Source organism: Grammomys surdaster, unplaced genomic scaffold, assembly GCF_004785775.1.
Source record: "Grammomys surdaster isolate TR1022 unplaced genomic scaffold, NIH_TR_1.0 126066, whole genome shotgun sequence".
In the NCBI taxonomy this organism is placed as follows: Eukaryota; Metazoa; Chordata; class Mammalia; order Rodentia; family Muridae; genus Grammomys; species Grammomys surdaster.
This window is the reverse complement of record NW_021620876.1, coordinates 4,001,148-4,024,709: the sequence shown is the minus strand read 5'-3', so window position 1 is coordinate 4,024,709 and position 23,562 is coordinate 4,001,148. Positions and strand designations below refer to the sequence as shown.

General features: G+C 35.8%; 1 protein-coding gene across 6 annotated transcripts in view; it reads right to left on the bottom strand.

Moving 5' to 3' along the window:
* The window catches only part of Bbx (BBX high mobility group box domain containing), a 225,199-nt gene that overhangs the window by 125,781 nt on the left and 75,856 nt on the right, over window positions 1-23,562 (bottom strand). For 4 of the 6 annotated variants that reach the window (XM_028755587.1, XM_028755591.1, XM_028755590.1 and 1 more), the window contains exon 3: window positions 1,642-1,715. The gene's annotated coding sequence lies outside the window, so the exon portion shown is untranslated. The other 2 variants (XM_028755592.1, XM_028755588.1) reach the window with 2 other exon arrangements.

The window sequence follows — 23,562 nt, the reverse complement described above, 5'->3', positions numbered from 1 at the left end:
CTTCACAGCAACAGAACACTAAAACACTTGATAATGAAATGTAACTTTGCCTGCACTGTTTCTCAAATTCAATAGGCCCTGGTATCCACTTGTCAATTCCTAGATCACTTTTGATTTTCATGGTATGTTTTCTGTTCTTATTATTGTATTTAAGATGACTGCATAAATATAAATAAGAAGAACATCTTCAATTAAAATTTCATCTTAAACTTTATCAACAACTTGAATTTCTGTCTACTGTTTCTCTTTGGAGTCAATGCAACATATTTTCATTGCAATAATTAGTTCACTCAGAAATCAAAGGTCACATGGCTATCTAGTCAAAGCTGTTTTGAAATGGCCTGTTTATGACTGTATTCTGAACAGATAAAATGAAGTAGCCTGCCTTATTTTCTATAGACATACACATATGTAATTGACTCAGAATACTGCCACAAATTCAATTTTCTTTAGACCTCCCTTCTTTGGTTTAGTAATTAGGCATACAGGATATTTTCCAGTGAATTCTTGAATATCTCATACTCTAGTCTGCTGACTCAGTAAAAAATATAATTATATTCAGATTGGCCTTCTTAAAGCCAGAATTTGTACCACTAATAAATGTGGCCTTAAAATATGATACAGTGTGGTATAAAAATAGTAACAAAAGCCTGTTGTTATTCACAATGAAACTTTGTTAGTGCTTAAATGAGCTTATAGTAAATATATATTAAACAAAATTATATGTTTTACTAGCAATTCAATGCTAGACAATGACATTCAAAAGGAGGTTAGAAGTGATAAGAGCAACATCCAATAATATATTTCTTCAAACAGAAAAGAAGAGATGCAGTTATTCTAGCCATATTAATTTAATGCTAAAAAAGTTTCTTTCTTAAAAACTGTAATCAGACTATTTAATATATTTTCTCATGTTAATTCACAGTAATTTCTACAATCTTAAAACATCCACAGAGCACACAGTATCCATGTATCACTAATCAAACCTTGCATATCCAGATGGGGAAACTCCAGGTAACTCTGTTACTAACTTTAAAATATTGTTGCCATCTGATAAGGATTTTTTTTCCCTAAATGGACAGTTTAAAAAAATAACTTGAACAAGGATATATTATGTTTCAAAGAATGATACAATTTATGAGTACATATTTTATCATCCCAACCTTTCCTTCATTATATGGTCTTCATGTTTTAAATGATTTCATGATGCAGCCACACAGTTGTACATTATTTTTATTAGGTAATAATGGCTGCTGATTCATCTTTTACCTAAGGTTGACCCTGAATGGAAAGCTGCTTCAAGGGAGATTCACCATTTAGATATCTTAAGTGTGTAATTTCTAAATATGTAGGACTTCGACAGATTGTCTTGAACTAATATCACATGCTGAAATAAGAGATTTTGAGCAGTTTAAATTCATTATTCTGTAAGAAGGTTTAACTTACTTGATGAAGATTAAAATGTTACACACAAAAACACTGACATGAAAAACTGTACAAGGGTCACACTTCCCCCATCAACATGAAAGGTGAATCCATCGGATGAGAGAAGGCTGGGACCAGCTCTGACAGCACATGGTTCTTGACTGCCTCACTGCTTCCAGGTAAGAAAGTAAGATGCATGTCCAGAGTAGCTCTTACCAGTCAGGTCAAGACTTTCCATTGTGATTTCAATGGAACATCAGAACCTCCAGCTTCTGTGATGCAGCAGGATTCTGTGAAAGACACATGGCGAAGTGGTTAAAATGAGAGCCACAGAAGCCTTTCAAACAAAGCCCACATATCGCTTTGGCCAAATAATCCCAGATAAAAGGGAAAATATCCCCTTGCTAACTGATGCTTTTTAGAGAAACTGGCCCAAACTGTTTTGCATTGATTTTAATATTAAAAAGACAGTCCCTGCAATTACTCAATGCAGAGTAAAGTTATCTAAACTCAGAATTACAGGCAGTCAATTCCTCACATTTGAATAAAATGAGAGAGATTTATAGACAAACAGCCTGCCGGAATGGGAAATGGTGAATCTGACCTCTATACTAAATTTAAGTTACTTTAAATGGCCCAACTCTGCTAGATAAACTAGCATTTTGTGTTACTGTCTCTAATTTCTTTTCACTGATTTAAAAGTAGTGAGTGAAATAAGGCAGTATAAATGAACAAACAAGAAAACAACTAGGGATGAGGGGACACATACAACTTGGAACGAAAACAAACAAACCCACTCACTTTTTGCTAAGCATAAAAAACTAAGAAAATGGAAGTTGATCAAAGTCAACAATGAAATGTACACGACATCAAATGAGACAAAAGTACAGGCATATTCTGAAATACATTGTTTTTAAAAATCAGAATCATTTGAGTTTCCTTTTGAGACACTAAAAATTAAGCACTGTAGTTATTGACTATTCCTTACTGACTTATAGCTCCATCAATAATTGTTATTTTATGGTTTGACTAAGTACTTTTTTTTTATTTTTTCCTAGTAAGTTAACATCGATATGGAAACTATGGCTCTTCAGTTAAATATAAAAACTGTGTTATAATTCAATGAAGTCCTTCTGTCAGGAATAGATGATTCAGTTGTCACACAGGTCTTTCCAAAGTAATAGCAAAGAAAATAATAAATGTTAATTAAATGATCTCATGTTATTTCACACCAGATACTACTGAGTCATCTTCAGATATTTAAAAATAAGTATGTGGCTAAAATTTTAAAAATCAGTTATTTTTAATAATATTTTTGGTATATTATTATCCCCATCCCATTCATTACCCCTTGCTCTATTCTCAAATTCATGGCTTCTTTTCCTTTAATTATTGTTTCTCACACACACACACACATACACACACACACACATACACACACACACACACACGGGGGGGGGAGACTCCTAAATACAAAACTATCACCTGCTGAGTCTATATAATGTAGCCAGTACATATATGATGGTCTCATTGATATTGTGGCCATAATTCCTAACTACATTCTAAATATTTTTTTCCTCATACCCACAAATAAGTGCAATTCTAACCTGCATCAAAGACACTTCTCTTTGTGAAAGAGACCATTACAGAAAACCACAACTGATCAAAAGGCAGAAAACAACTGACTTTGTGATACTCAGTCTCAACTACTACATCTGCAATGCAATTCCCACACCTAAGGCTCAAGGCTCATTGTGGAAGAGAGAGTGGAAAGCCTGTGAGAGACAGAGGAACAGAAGTTGGTTGTGTGAGTGTGTTTCCCAGAGTATGTCAGAGAGGCTACACCTGCAAGTCTCACCAACATGGCTGCCTAAATGAGACCTGAACAACACTGATACACACCCTAATGTAAATAAGGAAAAGCTCACAGGGTCCCAACTCTAGATAAAGGATTACAAGCAACTGGTGAGTGCTGTGAATGGGAAAGCTAGTTATGTTTATGCTAACTACAACATATATATATATATATATATATATATATATATATAAATAAATGCCTGTATGTATGGAAACATACAGTACCCAAAACTGACAAAATCAGTGGTATAGAAATCTCTAAATATTTGAATTATTTTAAAATATTTTTTAAAAAAATCTATCGCCAGCAAAATCAGCTCAGCACACAAAAGTACCAAGCCAGAGGACCACAGTTCCATCCCTAGGACCCACAAGTTGGAAGGGAAAACAGACACACATGAACTGTCCACAGACATACACACTGACACACAGACACACAGAGACACATACACAGACAGACAGACAGACAGACACACACACACACACACACACACACACACTGGAAACAGCACTCATATAAGCAAACACAATGGTTAATTGAATGCATTCTTAGTTCAAAGCCTACGTAGATTGTCTAAGCAACCAAGTGTCTATCTGTGTTTTCTGGGTCGTACTCAGGTTTCCTCTCACTCCTACTCACCCCAAGGAACCTCACAATTCTAACTCCTCACAGTCAGGTCTCACTGACTTAATAGGCCTCCCTTCTATTTTCATGGTCTCTGATCTCCACCCAGGATCCTGCTACCAGGGCACTGGCCAACCTTGAGCTAACACACCTTAACATAGATACACTCTGAGAAACTTCATCATGACAAGTGTAAAAAACCATCTATTAAATAGATATTATTCACCTCTTACCACAAATAGAGCAAATGACTTAGCATTTTAAAACAACCTATCCTAAGGATAGCCTAAGGAACTGATGAACTATACTGGACTAAATGGCTTTCTGGCACAGCTCAACTCCTGGGAACTAAGGGAAGTGTGTTTTGAAAATCTTGTTATACTAGAAGAGGTGAGATGCCACTTCTTACCAAGACCTCCGACTAGTGTTAATGTCAGGTATAGCATTCAAAGGCACATTATCAAAAAAATCCACTTCTACGCCAAAGTTGTGTATGTACCCCAATGTCACTACAACTCAGTGCAGAGAGACCCCAAAGTAACTATGTGCTCACTTACACAGAGCATATTTATTTCCCATGAATGACTGCTTTTCTGATGTTTTCATCAATTCTCTGGCTAATAGATTAAGCAAACCGACTCATTCTCAAACATAACCTTAATTCAATCAAGCTCAATAAAAGTCATTCTGGACTGCAATTATTTGCTAAGGAACAATTATACTCAAATGAAAAAAATGAAAATCGCTGGGCATGGTATGATGCATGATACAAAGGCCTCTCCATTTATATAGCTCAAGAACAAAAACAGAACCCAATTGCTACAAAAGAAAGCATTTTCCCCCCATACTCCTAAAAACAGAAAACTCATGTTTTTATACCTGAGTATGAAATAAACGGGTACCATGAAACAGCAAGATTTTGAATTACTATTTTCTATGATGTTTCTGATTTGAAAGAGACAAAAACTCTAAGGGTCAGTACAATCTCTAATAGCCAAAACAAATCCACCCTACAATCTAAGAGTTCTGGTGCCTTCCAGTCACTGAGAGCTTGCTTACACCCTCCATTTTCTGAACAATATTGTGTTCCAATCTCTTTATGACACAGGCATGATTTAGAAGATTCCTCTTGTCTGAAAAGTTTTTTGTAAGAATAAGACTTTTGTTTTCTTCAATTTACTCTTTTATATACATACTGCACGTTTATAGGGGAAGTGAAATACAATCTCCAAACTCTGATTTCCATGTAATGAAATGAATTCATTTAAAAAAAAAAAAAACAAATCCTTGTTAATTTAACTAAAGCTTGCCCCTGTCAATGTTGTCTACCATAAATCAGAACTGGAAAATACACAGACTGATCTCTAGCTAAATAATTCACTGAGGTAAAATATCTTCTTTTGGACACACTTACCACCGGGACACATATGTGTTTCCATGTATGAAATGATAACGCTAGGTAGGAATAAATAAATCTCTTCCATTAATATTACCTGGCTGTCTTTTTATAGTTGAAGCCTAAATCACAACTATTTCAGAAGCATTTTTGGCTAGGCACCAACCTTCAACTGACATTACAAATGTCGGCTATACTAAGAATGGAAATCTTTTTAAAAAAGAATGTGCAAGTCTGATTTTGTCACCTTCTTATCACAAACAGCATTTCCTCATGACCCAGAGTGTTTTGATTCAAAACTACTAAAAAATAAAGGCAAACAAGTCCCTTCTGCATCAGTCAGGGATTAGAGAAATCGTACATTTCTTTATTTTCCAAAAAGTCTCCAGAAAATACTACTTAGCTGTGACAAAACATCTAACACTCTACATTTATTACCTAATAGTGGCCTTTTAAAATGTCAAAAATAAAGACTTGGATACCCCTTTCCCTTCAGCATTCAGTACTGCACCAATTACAAAATTATATTTTAAAAACTATCTTCTGCTTAGTTGTTTACAAACAGAACAGTAAGGCAAATGATTTAATCATTCACTGTTTGAGAAATCAATGACCTATTACTACTATGTGTTAGCCTAAAATATGTAACAGTCATGCTGATGATATAATTGATAAATTATGCACACACAAAAAGCTACCCAATGAAACAGCAACATAAAATAAATAATAACATGCTAAGCAAATAATTTTATCTTAGTGTTATAACACCAGCTAGGGAGATAGCTCAGTCATTAAAATGTTTCTTTTGTAGGCATAAAGCCTTGAATTCAAGTCAAAAAAGTCTGACGTTGTCACAGAGGCTTGTAATTACAGTACTAGGGTGGCAGGGACAAGTGAATCCCTGGAACTCTCTGGTCAGCTGGCCTAGCCACCTTGGCACACTCATGCATGCAAGTACACACATATGCAAACACATACATGTGCATGCCTGAGAACATGCCAGCACATATGCCCACGCACACGCACACACAAACACACACTCACACACTAGTTAGTATGCACAAAGTGACTGCTGTACACAAAATGGATAAAAGTACAGTCTGAAGTAGAAATAAGAGATGGAAGAGAGCTGTAGAGGCAGAGAATGAGCAATACTGTTCAATACTAGATGCGTGGCTTGCAGGAAGTGTTAGAAGGCATAGGAGGCAGGTCAGGCTGTAGAGAAATCTCCCATGAGAAAGTAGAACGTGAAATATAAACAAATGAGAAAACAATCTTTTCTTGTGCCCACAGTCTCCAGAATAGAAGGGTACAGCCAGCAGCATGGAGTTATGTTAAATCGAGTGGTCTGAGGTATAACCTGCAAATGTGGGCAGATTCCAAAGCCTCTCAGGTTCTTTACTCCTCATCAGAAATATTGATACAGCTTCCTTGCATTCCCTTAAGGATTAAAACCCAAAACTATGTACAATGAACATAGGTGAATAAAAGAAGTGAAATTCAGAATTGTTAGGAGGTGATATAAATGCAAAGTGCTTACTTTAGTTACTCAATAAATGTCATCTTAGTAATCTTATCATTAAAGTTAATAACTAGAAGATAGAAAAACATCTAATAAAGTAACACTATGAACACTCTGAGGTTGGCTTTGAATAATCTGCACACAGAATGAATGGTGTTTTGCTGGAGATTCTACTTTAATTTCAGCATTTTAGCATATATTTAATTCTGACCAGTATAAGTAGCCACTTTTTACTCCTACCAATTTCAGTATACATTAACTGATTTGATAATATGAACATTCTACCATAATTATAATTTTTATGAGATTATTGCTTCAAGCAACACAGTAGAGCTATGAATTTCTGCAGTTTCCATAAGTAGATGTGGAAATGACCAGGTATTAGTCCATTCAGATGGCTTGGCAGGGAGGTGTTGAATGCCCTTTTTATGTGCCTATGAATTGTACAAACGTGACTTTGACCTTCTCTGGGAGGAGAAATTACACATTTAAGCAGATTAAGTTTCACTTCCAGGAAGAATATAAAATCATGCTCACCAGCAGTTATGTCAGGAATACTGACAGGGAACTACCAGGTACTTTACAAAAGCTCATTAGCTCTATACCACTAAGCACAAAGCTGGGAAGTAAATTGTTACTTAACACCAGCCAAATGGGATAGCCCCTGGGAGCCTCGGTTAGCTCACACAAACCCTCATGTACACACTTTAGGAATAACAAGCACCTGCACCTTGAGGAAGGGTTCTTTCAAGTGAATCCCACTGGAGAATCTTTGAACTCTTAACCAAGACCACCTTGTCCTTTGGGGTAAGAAAGAGTTCCGTGACTACTTTCACTTCATCAATTTCTTTTCTTATGAAAAAAAAAAACTAGTCAAAAGTCATGTGATAAAAAGGAAATCAAACAATCATCCATTTATGTAATTTTAAATAGGAAATGTTCTTATCCTAAAAAGTAAAGGGCACTGACTTTCTCATTTCCGTTTATTACTAAATTAAATTATATAATTTACAATATAAAGTTATAATTTCAAATTGTGTGATCTTGTTTAATAAAATTATATTCGTGTTAAAGATTATATTGTTAACATAAGAGAAATCAAGCTAGGACTGACTGGGAAATTTCCTCTCTGATGGCTAGCTTTTACAGTGTCATAAGGTGCCAAGCAGGCCTCTGGGGAAGAAAAGACCTCTATGGTCCCATACTATGTTAGACCCTGCATACTGCAATACCAATGTGCCAGACATGATGTACCCACAGTTGCAACAGTGGCATGACCATTATGGGAATAGCCAACCACTTTGTGATAGGATCTGAGGCTTGCTCCACAAGAAGGAACTCATGCTTGTTACTGTAAATCTGGACAAAAGCTCATGCTGAGAAGAACACAGGCCCAAGAGAGAAACTTACTGCTGATGCTTTGATAAATGCTCATGCTGTCAAATTGCTTTCCAAATATTTATGTTTATATTCAAAGATTGGAGTTGCTCTCAACTGTGGTCTGACAAGCTCATTTTCAGTGGGAAGCAGTTAATGTATAACTGGTCAACATGCTAAGGTAAGTGTCTGATGAAAGCCCAGCCCTAAATAAGACAGCTTTATCAGCCCACCCTCCTACAAGGCTCAGGGGACATTAAGAAAGAGAGAACAAAAAATAAATAAATTAATTAAATAAATAAATAAAGAGTAAAATGAAAGAAATGGACAATGGGGAAGAGGACTTTGAAATTCTTTTTTATGGACAAGACATGATGATTGCTCTCACAAACTCAAAGCGCTGTCATCTGAACAAGATAAAGACAGTCAACATTCCAACACAAATGAAGGAGAGACCCACAAGGTCTCGCCCCTGACTGAGGAAGTACTGGAAGAAGTACTGGCAGCAGACAGGGAGGAAGAATCTACCTTTCTGTCACAGAGTTCAGAGAGCATTAACTGGTACTAGTTGGAAGGCAGAGAAGGACTCCTTTTGGCTGTAGAGATAAGAATACAAAATATATTATTCTTTCAAAATATGCTTATATCTTGAAGTAAAGTTGAGCTATAGATATTTAGACAGAAGGAATATGAAAAACTACGTTTTGTTCAGTTTGTGTGTACAATCTTAGACTACTTGAAAACTAAATTTGCTAACAAGTAAGCATCAACTACTTCATTCTGACAGTATTAAAATTATGTACTGACCTGAGAATGCAAGCAAATGCCATACGAACAATTCCCCTTAACTACATAGCCTCAGGAGAAATACCAAGAAACACCTATCAAAATGATACCCTTTATTAAAACTAATCACAGCCTCTACGACAATCATCTACATACAGTAGAAATGTTCTACTAGTTATTAATACTCAAGAAAAAGATGGCCACCCTCAACATCAATACTTAAAGTAATATAATATTTGTATTAATAATTAACATAAATGATTAATATGTTTCATATACTAAATATACAATTAAATTAAATATATAATAAGTTTAATATAATTAATACAAATAATATAAATAATACTCAACAAATATTTACACACGCTTACCCCTTGCTCCAAATCTAATGCAATGACCAACAGTATACAGTGATATAAAATTCCAGGGACTAAAGGAAAATAGAGAAAGGCTTCCACTCAAGCAGCCCTAGAGACATTCTTGATGTTGCTAACATATATCTTGAATGTTTAGTTTCTTATAATGTCAGACATTATCACAAGTTAGTTAAAATTCACTATAGTTGCCTTTTCTAAATAGGAGAATCGCTGTCTATAAAAGTGTATGCTCTATGAAGACTGTTTTTAGTTACCATTCAATTGTTATGATAAGACACCTAGACCAAGGCAACTTCTATAAAAGAAGGCATTTAACTGGAGACTTGCTTACAATTTTAGATGGCTAAATCCATGACCATTAAACAGAAATGGCACTGGAGCAGTAGCAGACAGATTTACATCTTAATCCATAGATGGAAGGATGGGGTGGGGGGTGGGAGGGAAGGAGGAAGGGCTTGGCTTGGAAACCTCAAAGTCTATCCCACTACCCAAGTGACACACCTCCTCCAAAAAGGCCACACCTAATCTTTCCAAATAGTTCCACTACCGGGGGACTAAGGACTCAAACACTGGAGCCTAAAAGGGCCATTCTCATTCAAACCATCCCACATAACTTCAGCCATAATTAGTAGGCCTCTATGTTTGCCTGCGTAGTACACTTTCCTCCATCTTTTAGTAAAAGGCACTTTGATTTTTTTTAAATACTTCCTATATCCTTAAAGTGCATCTCTTTTGGGGGCAAGCGTCCATTACATTAAGAGGTACTGACCTACTTCTATCCAAGATCTGAGGATGGAGATATCACCCAGGCTTACACATTCAGTTTATTCTATCATCCTAACTGCCACAGCTGAGTGAGGAATGGGTACAAAACTACTCATGCCTCAGCCCACAAATAACAGATACATTAGGTTGTATGATTACAGGGACATAAACTAGGAAAGTGGTCTGCAGTCCTGCTCAAATAAAAGAAAAAGAACACAGAGTATTGGACTACCTACATAACTTCTGAAAAGAGACGAAGGTACTGATTTATTTTACTCTAATTCAAATCCTAATTTCAACAAATTTATTTAAAACTTTTAACAGACCATGATACTCAGTAAGGCAAGATGTTAGGATTTTAAATCTCTACCTCTGTGATTTCTTCAATTATGTTACCTGTAAAAAGAATAGTCAAGTTTTAATGCAAACACTGAGAAATGGGCAAATGTTGACTTGATTTCTGAAAGTGTCGTCGCTCAGAATATTTCCAATTGCAATTTGCTATGTAGGTAATGTACTTAAGTGGAGAGTGCCACATAATTTATTCTCCAGTTTTTCTTGTATTTAGAAGAAAAAAAGATGATGAGGAAGAACAAAAACACATACGAGTTGAGAATAAAGTAGTTTGCTTCCGTGCTACCATGCACACCTCTTGAAAAACAATTTTTGAAGGATTAAAGTAAAATAAATTCACATCAAAACTATTCTGAATATGACCATGGTTAAACTAAATAGGTCACAAAGCAAAACCAAAAGTCATAAATCTGGAAAAGGACAATAGCCAGGGGTTGGCAAAAGTGGGAAGGAGACAAGAAAAGGTGTAGGTAGAAAGTAACCAGAATGCATTATACACATGTGTGAAACTGTCAAAGACTAACTCTCTATAGTTTGGAAAGCAATTACAGTGCTTGAGTTAGTTTTTAATATAAATAGTCACAACGAATCAAAGAGCTGGTTATTGTAATATATACATATACCTACATAATTGTTAATATTTTGAGTACTCTTTCCACTGTCTTATATAACTCAGGCCCCTTTCATATATACTGAATACAATATATGTGATATGGTCTAATATGAGTATCTACACATAACTAAAATACTAAACTTGAACCACAGAATCTAGGGTGACAGAGAATCCAAACTCCCTATATGAAAAGCAACAAAAAAAGTATTCCTTTCTTAGTTTGACATTAAGAGGAATGAAAAAACAAAAACAAATAAGAAACCAAAACACCGAGTACTAAAAAATGTAAATTTAGGCCCTGGATATATTTTTCAGTCTTGTCTTCATCAACAAGGCTTTTCTAGTGTTCTGATACCGCTAAAACTTGTTGTTGTAAGATATAGCTATAACCAAACTTTAACTATTATACTTTGGAGTGAATGAAGACATGTTGGATCACAATTTTGATATCTAATTCACAGATTGCAATAAAAGTCAGTGTCACATAACAACTTGAGAATTTTCTAAGTACACTGCAGAACAGACTGCAACAAGCTTAAAACTCAAGCCTACTTGTTTAGAGTTAAATCTGTAGCACAATTCAATACTATTGCTAACAAAATAAGTACTTTAATTAACTAATTAGGTCTTATTTACCTCACACTCCACTCCCATTACCCCCCTTCCATCTAAAACAACCACTCTGATGTGACAGCTAAGATTTTTGTACTGGTGCTAATTTTACACAAAACTGAGCATGGTGCATGCTATGCCAGCGGTGGAAATGATGAATTGAATGCTGTTAACAGAAAAACTCTAGGTTTCTCTTTTGAAGTTCCAGAATGAAAATTCAAAGCAGACTAAACGAGATTTCATCTGAATTAAAAATCTTCAACTATGGGTAGGCAGAATATAAATAAATCTGATCATTTATAATTAAGCATTGATATTTTATCTCTGTTTATAACACTGCGAGTTAACATAGACAATCTTAAAGCTTAGTAGTGCCAAGCGTAATGAATAAACATCCACAGGTAAAGAATGGAGATGCCTACCTTACTGAAACAAAATGTAAAATGACAACATGCAAATGAATCAATTCCGTACAGTCCTTCCAAATAAGCCAGATTTAGCAAAAATAGCTGTCCAGCAAGAAGACACAAAAGCCCACTCTAACCAGTGCTAGAGATGTCAGACAAGGAAATGAATGCAAAATGCCTCTGGACCCGATCATTGAAAAGGGAAAGCACCCAGGAGCAGAAGATTTGAAAGTGCTGTTGATATATCTCTTTAGAGTCTCATAAGAGAACAGCATCATAATTTGAAATTACATATTATACATGACTTTGTATAGTGATTTCAGAACTTAACACATGTTTCTAGCGGGCAATTTGGCATGCTCAATATGAGGATTTAGTGAGTTCACCTTGGATATCTATCAGTGGAGATACTTTAACCAGAACTATAATAAGCTATTATTATATGAGGACTCTCATAGGGAACTGAGGCTTTACACACTAAGATAAATTTCAAAATCATATAGCATTCAAAAACCAAAGCAAAAGAACTTAATACCTGTAACTCATTATGCCTAAGAGCCATAACGCCTATAGACCCTTTCTACTCCCAGTACAGAAACATATCAAAGGAAGATGTGGATTATTTATACTTTATATCACAATTAATATTAGTATTAGTCAGACTGCTGAAGGAACTGTGCAGTCTCAACAGAACAGAACTTTTCATAATAATATAATTCAGTCATCATAGATTTATGTTCATTGTTGCAACAAACTAAGACAAGATTATTAACACAAGAAATTCAAATAATAGTACTATTAACTATTTTCCTTAAACTTCCCTTTGGAAACCAAGGTTTATGGACAATAGACTTTACCAAAGAGTATTACATAGGAGGCTAGAGAGATGGCTTAGGAGTTAAGAGGACCCATGTTCAGTTCCCTGAACTCACATGTGACTCACTATCCGGAACTCTACTTTCAGGGAATCTGTTCCTTCTTCCAATCTCTAGATACCAGGCCTGTGCATGGTATATACATTCATACATATAAATAACAATTAATAAATGAAAAATTATTACAGTAACTGATATAAGCCTCCCTCCTCACCCTTTTATATATTAAGAACACAGAGCCACCAATTGATAAAACTATGCTTATCAGTTATACAAATAAGAGGAAAACATCTCTGGAGTACAAATTAAATGGATAAATCATTCACACAGGCTTCTCTATGTGCATAAGAGGCTTTCATATTTTTTAAACTAGTATTTTATTAATGTCCCCAAAGAACAAGAAACTAATTATAATATAGTAAAAGGTTTGTCATTTACATGTGATGAAGGATTTACTTTCTAATTTGTACCTTACAGACACTGGTCCACATTTCCATTTCATTATCTCTTGAAATTTACCTTCCTGAGTATTTTTAGTTTACCTTGCAACATACAGAGTACACCCCAGAACTGAAGATCATGAGGTTAATATCCTAGTAGGATTAACATGCTTTGTAATTGTCCTCCTGAGAGATATTTTTCACAGGGAATATTTCCTTTCAATTATAATACCACAGTAAAGATAACTAAGCATCCTATGTCCCAAATGACAGATTATTGTCTAATGTATTAATGAGCATTGTCAATGAAAAGTAAAAAACAGCTCTAATGCCGTCCAGCCTACTTAACAGTGGCTTTAAAAAACAAACCCACAAACAATTATTCTATAACACTGCCCAGGGTGATACACACTCAGTACTAACAAGGACTGCTAGCTACAGGGATACATATTGGGGGGGTGGGGGGTGGGGGGTATTATATCAATGCTTTACTATTGGCTACAGAAAAAGCAAGCATTTATATATTCATATTCACATATCCAGTGTGGTTTTCACTGATCAAATATACAGGTTCTTCTGTTATTTCTAGATTTCACCTGTGTCTGTTTCCTCCTCATTAACAATTGATTTGCACTTCGGTTTCCATTGGTGAAGACCAAAGTGCTAAAGGACTAAGCTACTCAGGAACAGGGACCCTCAGCAAAAAACCCCAAAACATGCACCCAATCTGAGCAGGGGGAAAATTAATGAAACACGCTTAGCTGCTCTAGAAATTGTAGGCTTCCAGAGCTCAGTTCAACCATTGAAAAAGTAAACATTCCACAATTATGAAAAACATCAAAACACTTCTTTCAAGTGGGAAAGTAAACTCTGGAAGTAAACTCAAGAAAACTCTGGAAAACTCTGGAAAGTAAACTCAAGGAAGTAAACTCTGTTTTTGAGGAGCAGGATAGTTTTGGTATAGAACTTTTCTATATTGGCAGAGATATGCTGCTTTCAGCCACTAACACTCTGAGTTAACTCTAACTCTTCATCCTTGTCAGTTTCCACTCTTCTTTAGTAACAGAGGTGCTCTGAATGCCAGTTTTCAGATCAAAACAACCAGCATAAACTATTTATCTAGACCAAATAAATGGTGGCAGCACTTAAGTTGTTGGTAGTTATTTACGCGGTCATCTGTGGGGAGGAGGATGGCATGTGTGTGGAGGTGAGGACAATTTGCCAAGAGTTTTTCTCTTTTGATTCAAGTACTAGGAATGGAACTCAGGTCCTTGGGCTTGGCAACAAGCACCTTCACCTGCTTCACCATCTCGCCAGGACACAATAAAAAAAAAATCAGTAGACGCTACTCTTGTAGCTGGCTTTGAATTTGGGATTCTCCTACTTCACTCAGTTTCCATAGTAGCTAAGAGTACAGGTTAAACATTGGTAAATGCAACATCTCACTCTTGATTTTAGTTAAATATTAAAATGTTTCCTACTGCTTTATTAGTTATATTATTGTGCCACTGAGATTGCTGGAGTTCATTAAACTAGGTGAAAAGAATCACCTCAAGGAACCCTAAGAAGAAAGTTATTCATAAAAATTGTATAAGATACATAACAACACAGATGAGAAATAACACTTTACCTGCTAACTTCCTTGTTTACTAAGAAGTTATAACAGATCAGTTCTATCCTTTGGCATCAGACTTAAAACATATAAAGAAATTGGGTAATATGTCTATTTTCATTCCAATAAAACAAAAAAACAAACACTTGTAAAATATACATGATCTGTATGTGCATTTAATTTTCATTTACAATCAACTGATTCAGTACCTTTACCCATTATCAATTTTACTCAAAAATATAGAATACATTATATCTTTCTAGTCAAGTTAAAAGTGTGTATTTTAGTGTAATTTTTAAACTATAGAGCCCTCCAGTGGCCGTGTGTGTGTGTGTGTGTGTGTGTGTGTGTGTGTGTGTGTAATGTGTCATGACAGTCTGCTGAATGCACGCTGAGTGCACTGAGACCATTTCCTTATGAACTAGTTTTGTTCCTATGTGAAAAGAAAAACAGATCGGTTAACTGCTAATAAACGAGCAGAAAATAATCAGACTCCAGATGCAATAAAGTGATTGGCATTTCCAATGTTATAATATTTGTTATCATTGAGAAAAAAATATTTCATTAAAAATACTCAATATTAAGATGAGTATTTTATTAAAAAGGAAAAACCCTCTCTAGATATTAAGAATAAATCAAGACATTAAGTAAGAAAGTTGTGAGGTTTTTTTTTACAACAAATACAAGCAAATTATATATTTCTGTTATACATTATTTCCTAAATAACTAAATTCAATAGGCCTTACTGGTATCACTGTCATAGCAATGCACTATAGTTTGGATCTGGAATACCTCAGAAAGTTCATGCTTATGATTTAGTCCTCAGCCTGGTTCTGATAGAAGTTGGTAGAATTCTAAGAGGTGGTACACAGGAAGACATTTCAGGTTTTGAGGCCACTCCCTGAGAGACTCTGGTCTTCCCCTTCTCTTACAGTCCAGGGCCAAATGCCAAGTGGTTCTGCTCTACCACAGAATCCTGCCAAAATGTACTGTCCCAGGACCAAAGCAACAGGGTCCATCAATTATGGCATGAAGACTCTGAGACCATGAACCAAAATAAAGCTTTCCTTTTTACAAGTTTATTATCTTGAGTATTAATTCCAGTGACAGAATGCTGACTGACATAGGCTCCTATGAAGCAGGCACATAAGTAAATGACCATAAAATAATCCTCCAGCCCCACTCAAGATTTCAATGTGAAAGCTGACATCTTGACCCTAACTGGATAAAAGCCAAATCACTCTATTTCTGATTCACACAAACTGTAAGACAATCTATGTTCATTAAGGTGTATAATTTTAGTGTCCCTGACCCCAAATCTATGCAACTATGTCCCCAATGGATGCTTGAAAACAAAACAGCACTAAACTCTCTATATGATATATATTAGATATATATTATATGAGCTCAATTTATAAATTACAGACAAAGTAGCCCTGACAACAATAGTAAAATAGGAACGAGAACAACGCACCCTCCTAGCAGTTAGGGAACATGACCTTTCTTTTGAATACTTACTGAACTTTCACCTGCCGTCTTAACAGGTGTCTTAAATTTTATTAAATATGTCAATGCACCTAAGCTTTAGAATTTTTAAATGCTTGAGAGCAAAAATATTGATTATATCTAAACTTATTTTACCAATAATCATATCTATGTCCCAAGCATTTAATATGACCAAAACTTATTCACGAACAAAAGACAATCCCCTTTCCCATTACCTGTCTGAGGAACACCTAAATGCCCTGTTTTCCGTGGTAATAAAAAGCACTCACAGAAGCCAGAAGCTATTCTAGATGCTGTGTCAGCTATTTAACTCTACGATTGCAGGTTCCACAGACCCAGTTACAGATGCAGAAGTAAAAGTGAGTTAAGAGATTTCTTCAAGGTCAAATAGTTAAAAAACTTAACAGATTGTACATAGCAGCTATGTACATAGCAGCTAAGTCACTAACTGAAAAACAGGAAAAGAATAAATGTTGAAGTACCATTTCCTCAAATCTCTCCTGTGTTGGGGCTTAGGTCTTTCTGTGGTGGCAGGAGGAAACAACAAAATCAGAGGCCACAGGAAAGGAACACAAAATCTGAGGGAGACAAGCCCCTGTTGCTTTGTTCTCTTTACCTTTGAACTGCTTTCCCCAGACAGGTACAGTCTTGAGAACTGCAAAGCCATACATGGTAAGTAAAGTCAGCTTTCTAACCAGAACAACAGAAATAAAGTTCTGGGTAGAGGGGCAGCAAGATAGGGGCACAGTGAATCCTTAAAGTTCCTTATAAAGTCTTGATCTTGACCACACACGTGTTCTCTGACTCTAAATGCCATATAAAAGCACTGAAAAATGAACTATAGGATAAATAACCCTATTTTCAAAGCATCTACTGAATGTGACAATGAAGTAGGCAAAATCCAAGCACACTGAAAAAGCTCTGATACGTGAACTACCATGGAAGCAGCTACAGAGGGCTGAGTCCTCAACTTAACCAAGCCAACTCTCTACTAAAAGGAAATTCTCAATATTTAACAGAGAATATAAAAATGAGTCCATTGTCTATGTGATACAGTGACAAATATGTCTAGAATAAAATCCAAAATTAATCAATATAAATAAAAAGAAACTAGAAAAATATTGAGCTGCAGAGAGCCAATCATCTGATACTAATCAGAAATTACAGATATTGTAATTGTCTGACAAAGGTTTCTAAGGAAGACCTAGAAGAATGTTTTAATGGAGCTGGCAAGATGAGCTTATAGTTACACTTGGAGCTGTTGTAGGAGATCTAGGTGTGGTTCCAAGCACTCACACAGCAGTTCCCAACCATCCATAACTAACCTTCTTCTGACTTCCATGGGCACCAGACAAATGTGGTGCACTTACATGCAGACAAAACACTTAAAATAAAATTTTAAAAAACGTAATACTGTTTCAATAAGGAAGGACTAATATTCTAGAAAATGATAGATTAGATCACCAGAAAGAACTTAAGTAGCTCTGAAAAAGTATGGCTACTTCTTAATAACCATAGGAGGTCATGCTTATATATAACTTGGATAAATTAAAACCCATGCCACAGAAATACCTATACATACGTGTTTATAGTGGTTTTCCTTGGAATTACCAAAAATTGAAAACAGAAAATTATCTTGATGTGTCAACAGATAATTAATTACCTCTGTGTATGAATCATATGTGTCTGTGTTCTGTGTGTATATGTGTATGTAGGTGTATATGTGTGTAAGTATCTAGTGGAATACTGCTCAGGACACATACAAAAATTAGACTCCAGATATATGCAAAAACTTGGATAAATCTCACATACTATATGAAGTAAAAGAAGCCAGTTGTAAGAGTTCACATACCATACGGTTCAGTTCATAATGACAAAAACCATTCATGGTCATGAAGACTAGACAATGGTTACTGAGGGTGAGGGTTGGAGGATAGAGTGACTACAAATGAAGTGCGATAGAATCTGGATGAGGTTAGCTAACACTGACCTCATCTTCTTAACACTGACATTTATTATATTAATTTCATATGACATCTAGACATTTTTAGGCTCATGGAGCTACACAGTCAACTTTACTTACAACTAACTTAAACTACAAAAAGCTTTCAAAGCCCAAAGTTTTTTTTTAAGAAAACTAAATTTCTGCAGTATTTAAAAATGAAAGCATTTATAAGGAGTGCACTGTTTCAGTTGGCTGACCAGAACGCATTTGGCCCATTGACCTCAAAGCTAGTGGAATTGAGTGAACTGTTCTGGCACTGAAATGACTTACAAAGGTGTAATCCTACCCAATATATTTCTTTTTCTACAGTATGTACAAAACCAAGACCAAAATAGCACATGGAGAGAAAAATCAAAGAACACCATGTCACTCACTGCCTGTCATCAGGCAGCAACTCAGGTCTTCAGCAGAAAGATATCTAAATTGCCTGAGAGGAGACTCTTTCTGTTTTCAAAGATCCACTGCAATGTTAATAATTCCACCTGGAATTCTAAGCTATGTTCTCTAGAATCTGCCTATAAAGTGATTTTGTTTTCTCCGCTATACTGAAAAGGAAGTGAGGGACTTCGGAATGATTCGGAAATATGTGTGTACCTATTTTTTTTTCACTAAATACAATAAAAAATGCTACAGAAATACCTAGAAGGCTGAGAACAAATTCAGTGTTTAAGGACAGTATAGAGCTGAGCTATATAGTGATTTATTCTCATTAACACACACACACACACACACACACACACACACTCTAAAAAGATGCTAGGAGGCAGACCTGATATAGCTTTCTGGACCCAAGAAACACACTGAGGAATTCTCTGGCTTTCTTTTTCTGTTTACTTCATGTATTCTAGTCTTGAAACTATAAGAGCTGACCATCCAGAAATACCAACAGAGCAAAGGCTCAAGGTCCCAGGAAACTAGTTTTTCCTAGTCAAAGGATGGAGAAAGGGGTAGCATAGCAACCAAGAAAACTAAATAATAATTGTTCTAGAAAAGCCAAACATCTCACAGAAAAGGAAAAAAATCTGTGGCCCCACATTTACTATTGTCAGAAAAATCCAAGTAAAGAACACTCAGACTTCAGCCCTTTACTGACTATAAAGATAAGCTACAAGCCACAGATTGAGGCAGTGCAGAGGAGGACAGGTTAGAGCTAGGGATTTGAACCCACCACCACTCACAAGTATAGTCGGGATAGGTCTTTAAAGGACACAGAACTTCTAGTCACCTACCTAGAAGTAACTCCTCCCTTTGTGTGTTTGTACATGCCACAGGAAGCCTATTGGACAGTCAAAACCTTGACCACTGCTTAGTAGTAGTGAGGTAACTAGCCACTTTCCACCCTAGTCCACTGCATCAATGGAAGCAACAGAAAGCAAAGGTGAAGCCCCTCTATTCTTTCCAGCTAGGATGTAACCAGCGGAAGCCTAGTAGAGGGCAGGAATTCCTCCTTTGCCCAGCAGTAGCCAGGGTCCCTGTCCTCCTCAGATGTCAATGAAGGATAGATGAGAGTGCAATAATGATATGGTGCCAACCCTTCCAACAGCTAGAACAGTGTCAGAATTACAAGAGGGATGATTCAGTGAGAAGCATAGCATTGCATCAACCAGGTTTCAACCAAGTCACCTATACCAAAACCAAAACTCCACTTAAATTAGAGGGGGGTGGGGAGGTGTTTGTGTGTGTGTGTGTGTGTGTGTGTGTGTGTGTGTGTGTGCCCTGTCCATGAGTAGCTAACTATGAAGTTGGCAGGAACAAAAGAATAATAATATCTCAGCAAAGAAACAAAATATAAAAGAGAACAAAAAATAAAATTCTGGACCTGAAAATCACAGTAAATTAACTTAACAAATAGGTTTAGCACCTGAATACAGGAGTCAGGGGAAAAAATAATAGAACAAAAATTAACCAATCTAAACATAAAAGTAAGTACATTTTTTTAAAACTACACAAAGCTTCAGGGGAACTGTGAAACAATAATGAATTTATCGAAAATCCAGAAAGGTGGGAAGAATTAAGAAGGACCATAAAATAATGAGAGAAAAATTTCCAAGTCTGACTCCACCACTTTCTACACACAGGCACTGACTCAAAGTCAAACTTCTAAAAATCAATTCTCTCTCTTTCCTCTCAAATACTGTGAACATCAGAAAAGCAAAGTCAATCTATATAGAAATAATAGCTCAAAGTACAACAGCTTTCTCATCAATACTCGCACTGGACAGAAGTCCATTTTTAAGTATTGAGAGGGGAAAAAAGAAAGACAAACCTAGGATCCTATACCCAGCAAAAATATCCTTTGGACTGACAAGACAATGGCAGCCTCAGACAAAGGGGAATTCAGCAAAATGTTAGGAGCAGACCTACCCTAAATGGGTAGCTACAGAAATTTAATGAACAGACAAAAAACAAGGGAAGAACCCTGAAATATAAAGAAGAAAATACTTGAAATGTTGATTAGTATCATAGGCCTTCCTTCTTTGGAGTTCTACAAATTATGTTAAAATCCTAAGACTGTGTAATGTGTTTCTAAATGTATATGAAAAGGTATTTAAAATAAATAATATTATAGGCCCCTTAGAGATGCACAGTGGTTAAGAGCACTGGCTGTTCCTTCAGAAGACCAGGGTTCAATTCCCAATACCTCTATGATGGCTCACAACCGGAGCTCCAGTCCCAGAGGATTCAAAGCCTTCTTTGTGCCTCAACAGGCACTGCATGCACATGGCACATAGATATGCATGCAGGCAAACTACGCATACAATAAAATAAAGCTTATGATATGACAGATTATAAAATAAAAACAAAGGAGAAGCAAATGCAGATCAGTAGACATTAAATACACAGTCTAACTATATGACCTGTTAGAAACAATTCAAAAATATAGTGGCAGGTAAATTAAAAGTAAATAGTGGGTTATACAAAGGCTGCTTAAAACATAATAAGATCATTATATTAATTAGATAACATACATTTCACAACAAAGGCAATTATTAGAGACAGAAAAGGATACTATACATGACAAAAGGATAATATCATCATAAATATGCCAACCGTAATCATGTGTGATTTAAGAATGAATGTACAGAACCAAAAGAATTTACAGGCAACACACAACAGTGAAAAACAGCAACACTCTCATCTTAGTAGTTAGCAGAACAATAAGGCAGAAAACCAACATACACAATAATTCAATGATCTCATCAATCAACAGTATCTCCTTAACCTTTATAGACTACTCACTTAACCCAACAGCAGCAGATATCACTATTTTTTAAATGTCCAAGTAACACATACTAAAACAGTCTTCAAAATGATATATAAATTTAAAATAATTCCAAAAAATATTCCAGTAATATTTTTGTAGAGGCAGTAGATACTTCAAAATTATTTCAAATTTTAAACAAAAGCCAAAGGAACTAGTAGCTAAAAACAACTAAAATAATAAAGGAGAAATCAATCTTCTTGATTTTAAGACATGTAACTACAGTAATCAAGAATGCACAGTTATCAGAAACACCTAGAACAATGAAATACTAGAGAATCCAAAATTAAAGTCATACCAATATTCTCATCTTATTTTTGGTTGTGAACCTAACTTTTAACGGCTGAGCATCTCTCGAGCCCTTCTCATCTTATTTTTAAGAAAGATACAAAAGTGATTCAATGGAGTAAAGACAGCTTTCCAAATAGATGGCACTGGAGGAAGCAGACATCCATGGATATGGAGAGACAGAAACACAGACAAACACACAAAAATTAATCAATTAAGTAAGTAAATAAGTAATGACAAAAGCATGCACATACATGTTGGCAACAATTTTATTCATGATAGTCCCATATCCAAATTAGCCTACATGTTTTTATGAAATTAACAAAGTACGATATTTCCAGAATAAGAATACTAGTCAGCAATAAAAACTACTGATACACACAATTTGCATGAATCTCCAGAAAGTAATGTTGAGTTCAAAAGTCAGTCTCAAGCGACTACCTAAATACTACCTAATTTTATTTCTAAAATGACTTTAAAATGATGAAATCATAAAAATGAACAGAGATTGTTTTCTAGGAACTGTAAAGGGATGGAGGAGAAGGGAAGTGGATGTATCTATATTACGGGCAAGGACGGGGTCTCTGGATTGCTGGGAAAGTCCTTTGTCTAGACTGTGGTATGCTCTGGCTGTAGCACTGTACGCCATGTGAAGTAAGCGACAACGAGGAAAACCCAAGTGTCAGGCATAGGTACAATATGCATTATTTCTGATAACTACATCTAAGTCTAGTACTACCTCAGTAAACAGCATAAAGCAAAACTAGACAGAAACTCTGATCACAACACAGGCCTGCGTTGTGGGCTTCTATTTCTCGCTCACTGTGTGTGTGGGCTGTGTCCTTCCCAGTGCCTTGGCCTGGAGATCCTGAGTCAGGCTTCATTATTCTATTTTCCTAGGTTGATCTAAGGTCTTCAGGTATCACATCCGGACGACTGTCACATTAGTATTTCAAGCCCATTTCTCTCTCCCAAAACCCAGACATATTTTACTTTTAAATGAGTACTTCAACCTACTTATCTCACAGACACTTCAATATTGGAATTTAAACATACCATGTTTTCCCCTTAAAGCCCCAGATGTGTTTCTCTTGGGGATTTCCCTGTTTCTGTACTTGTCACTTGCTATGATCGGAACATTTATCTAAAATTTTCATGTTGAAATCCTACTCTTTGAGATGAGGAGGTTTATGATAGGGGTCATTGGACAAAGAAGTCAGAAAGATAGAGAAATTGCAGATGGAGTAGTTCCTTCATGTTTTAAAAGAGCCCATCGAGCTCCCTTGCTCTTTCCACTATATAAGGACTGTATAAGAAAATGTAATTCATGAGCCAAGAGATGGTCCTTACGAGACTAATATCGGCCTCAATTCCTGATGAGTAAGAAATGAACTTCTGGGTTTTGGTAAGTTCTCCAATCTATAATATTGTGTTATACCAGTCTTAACAGGCTATGAT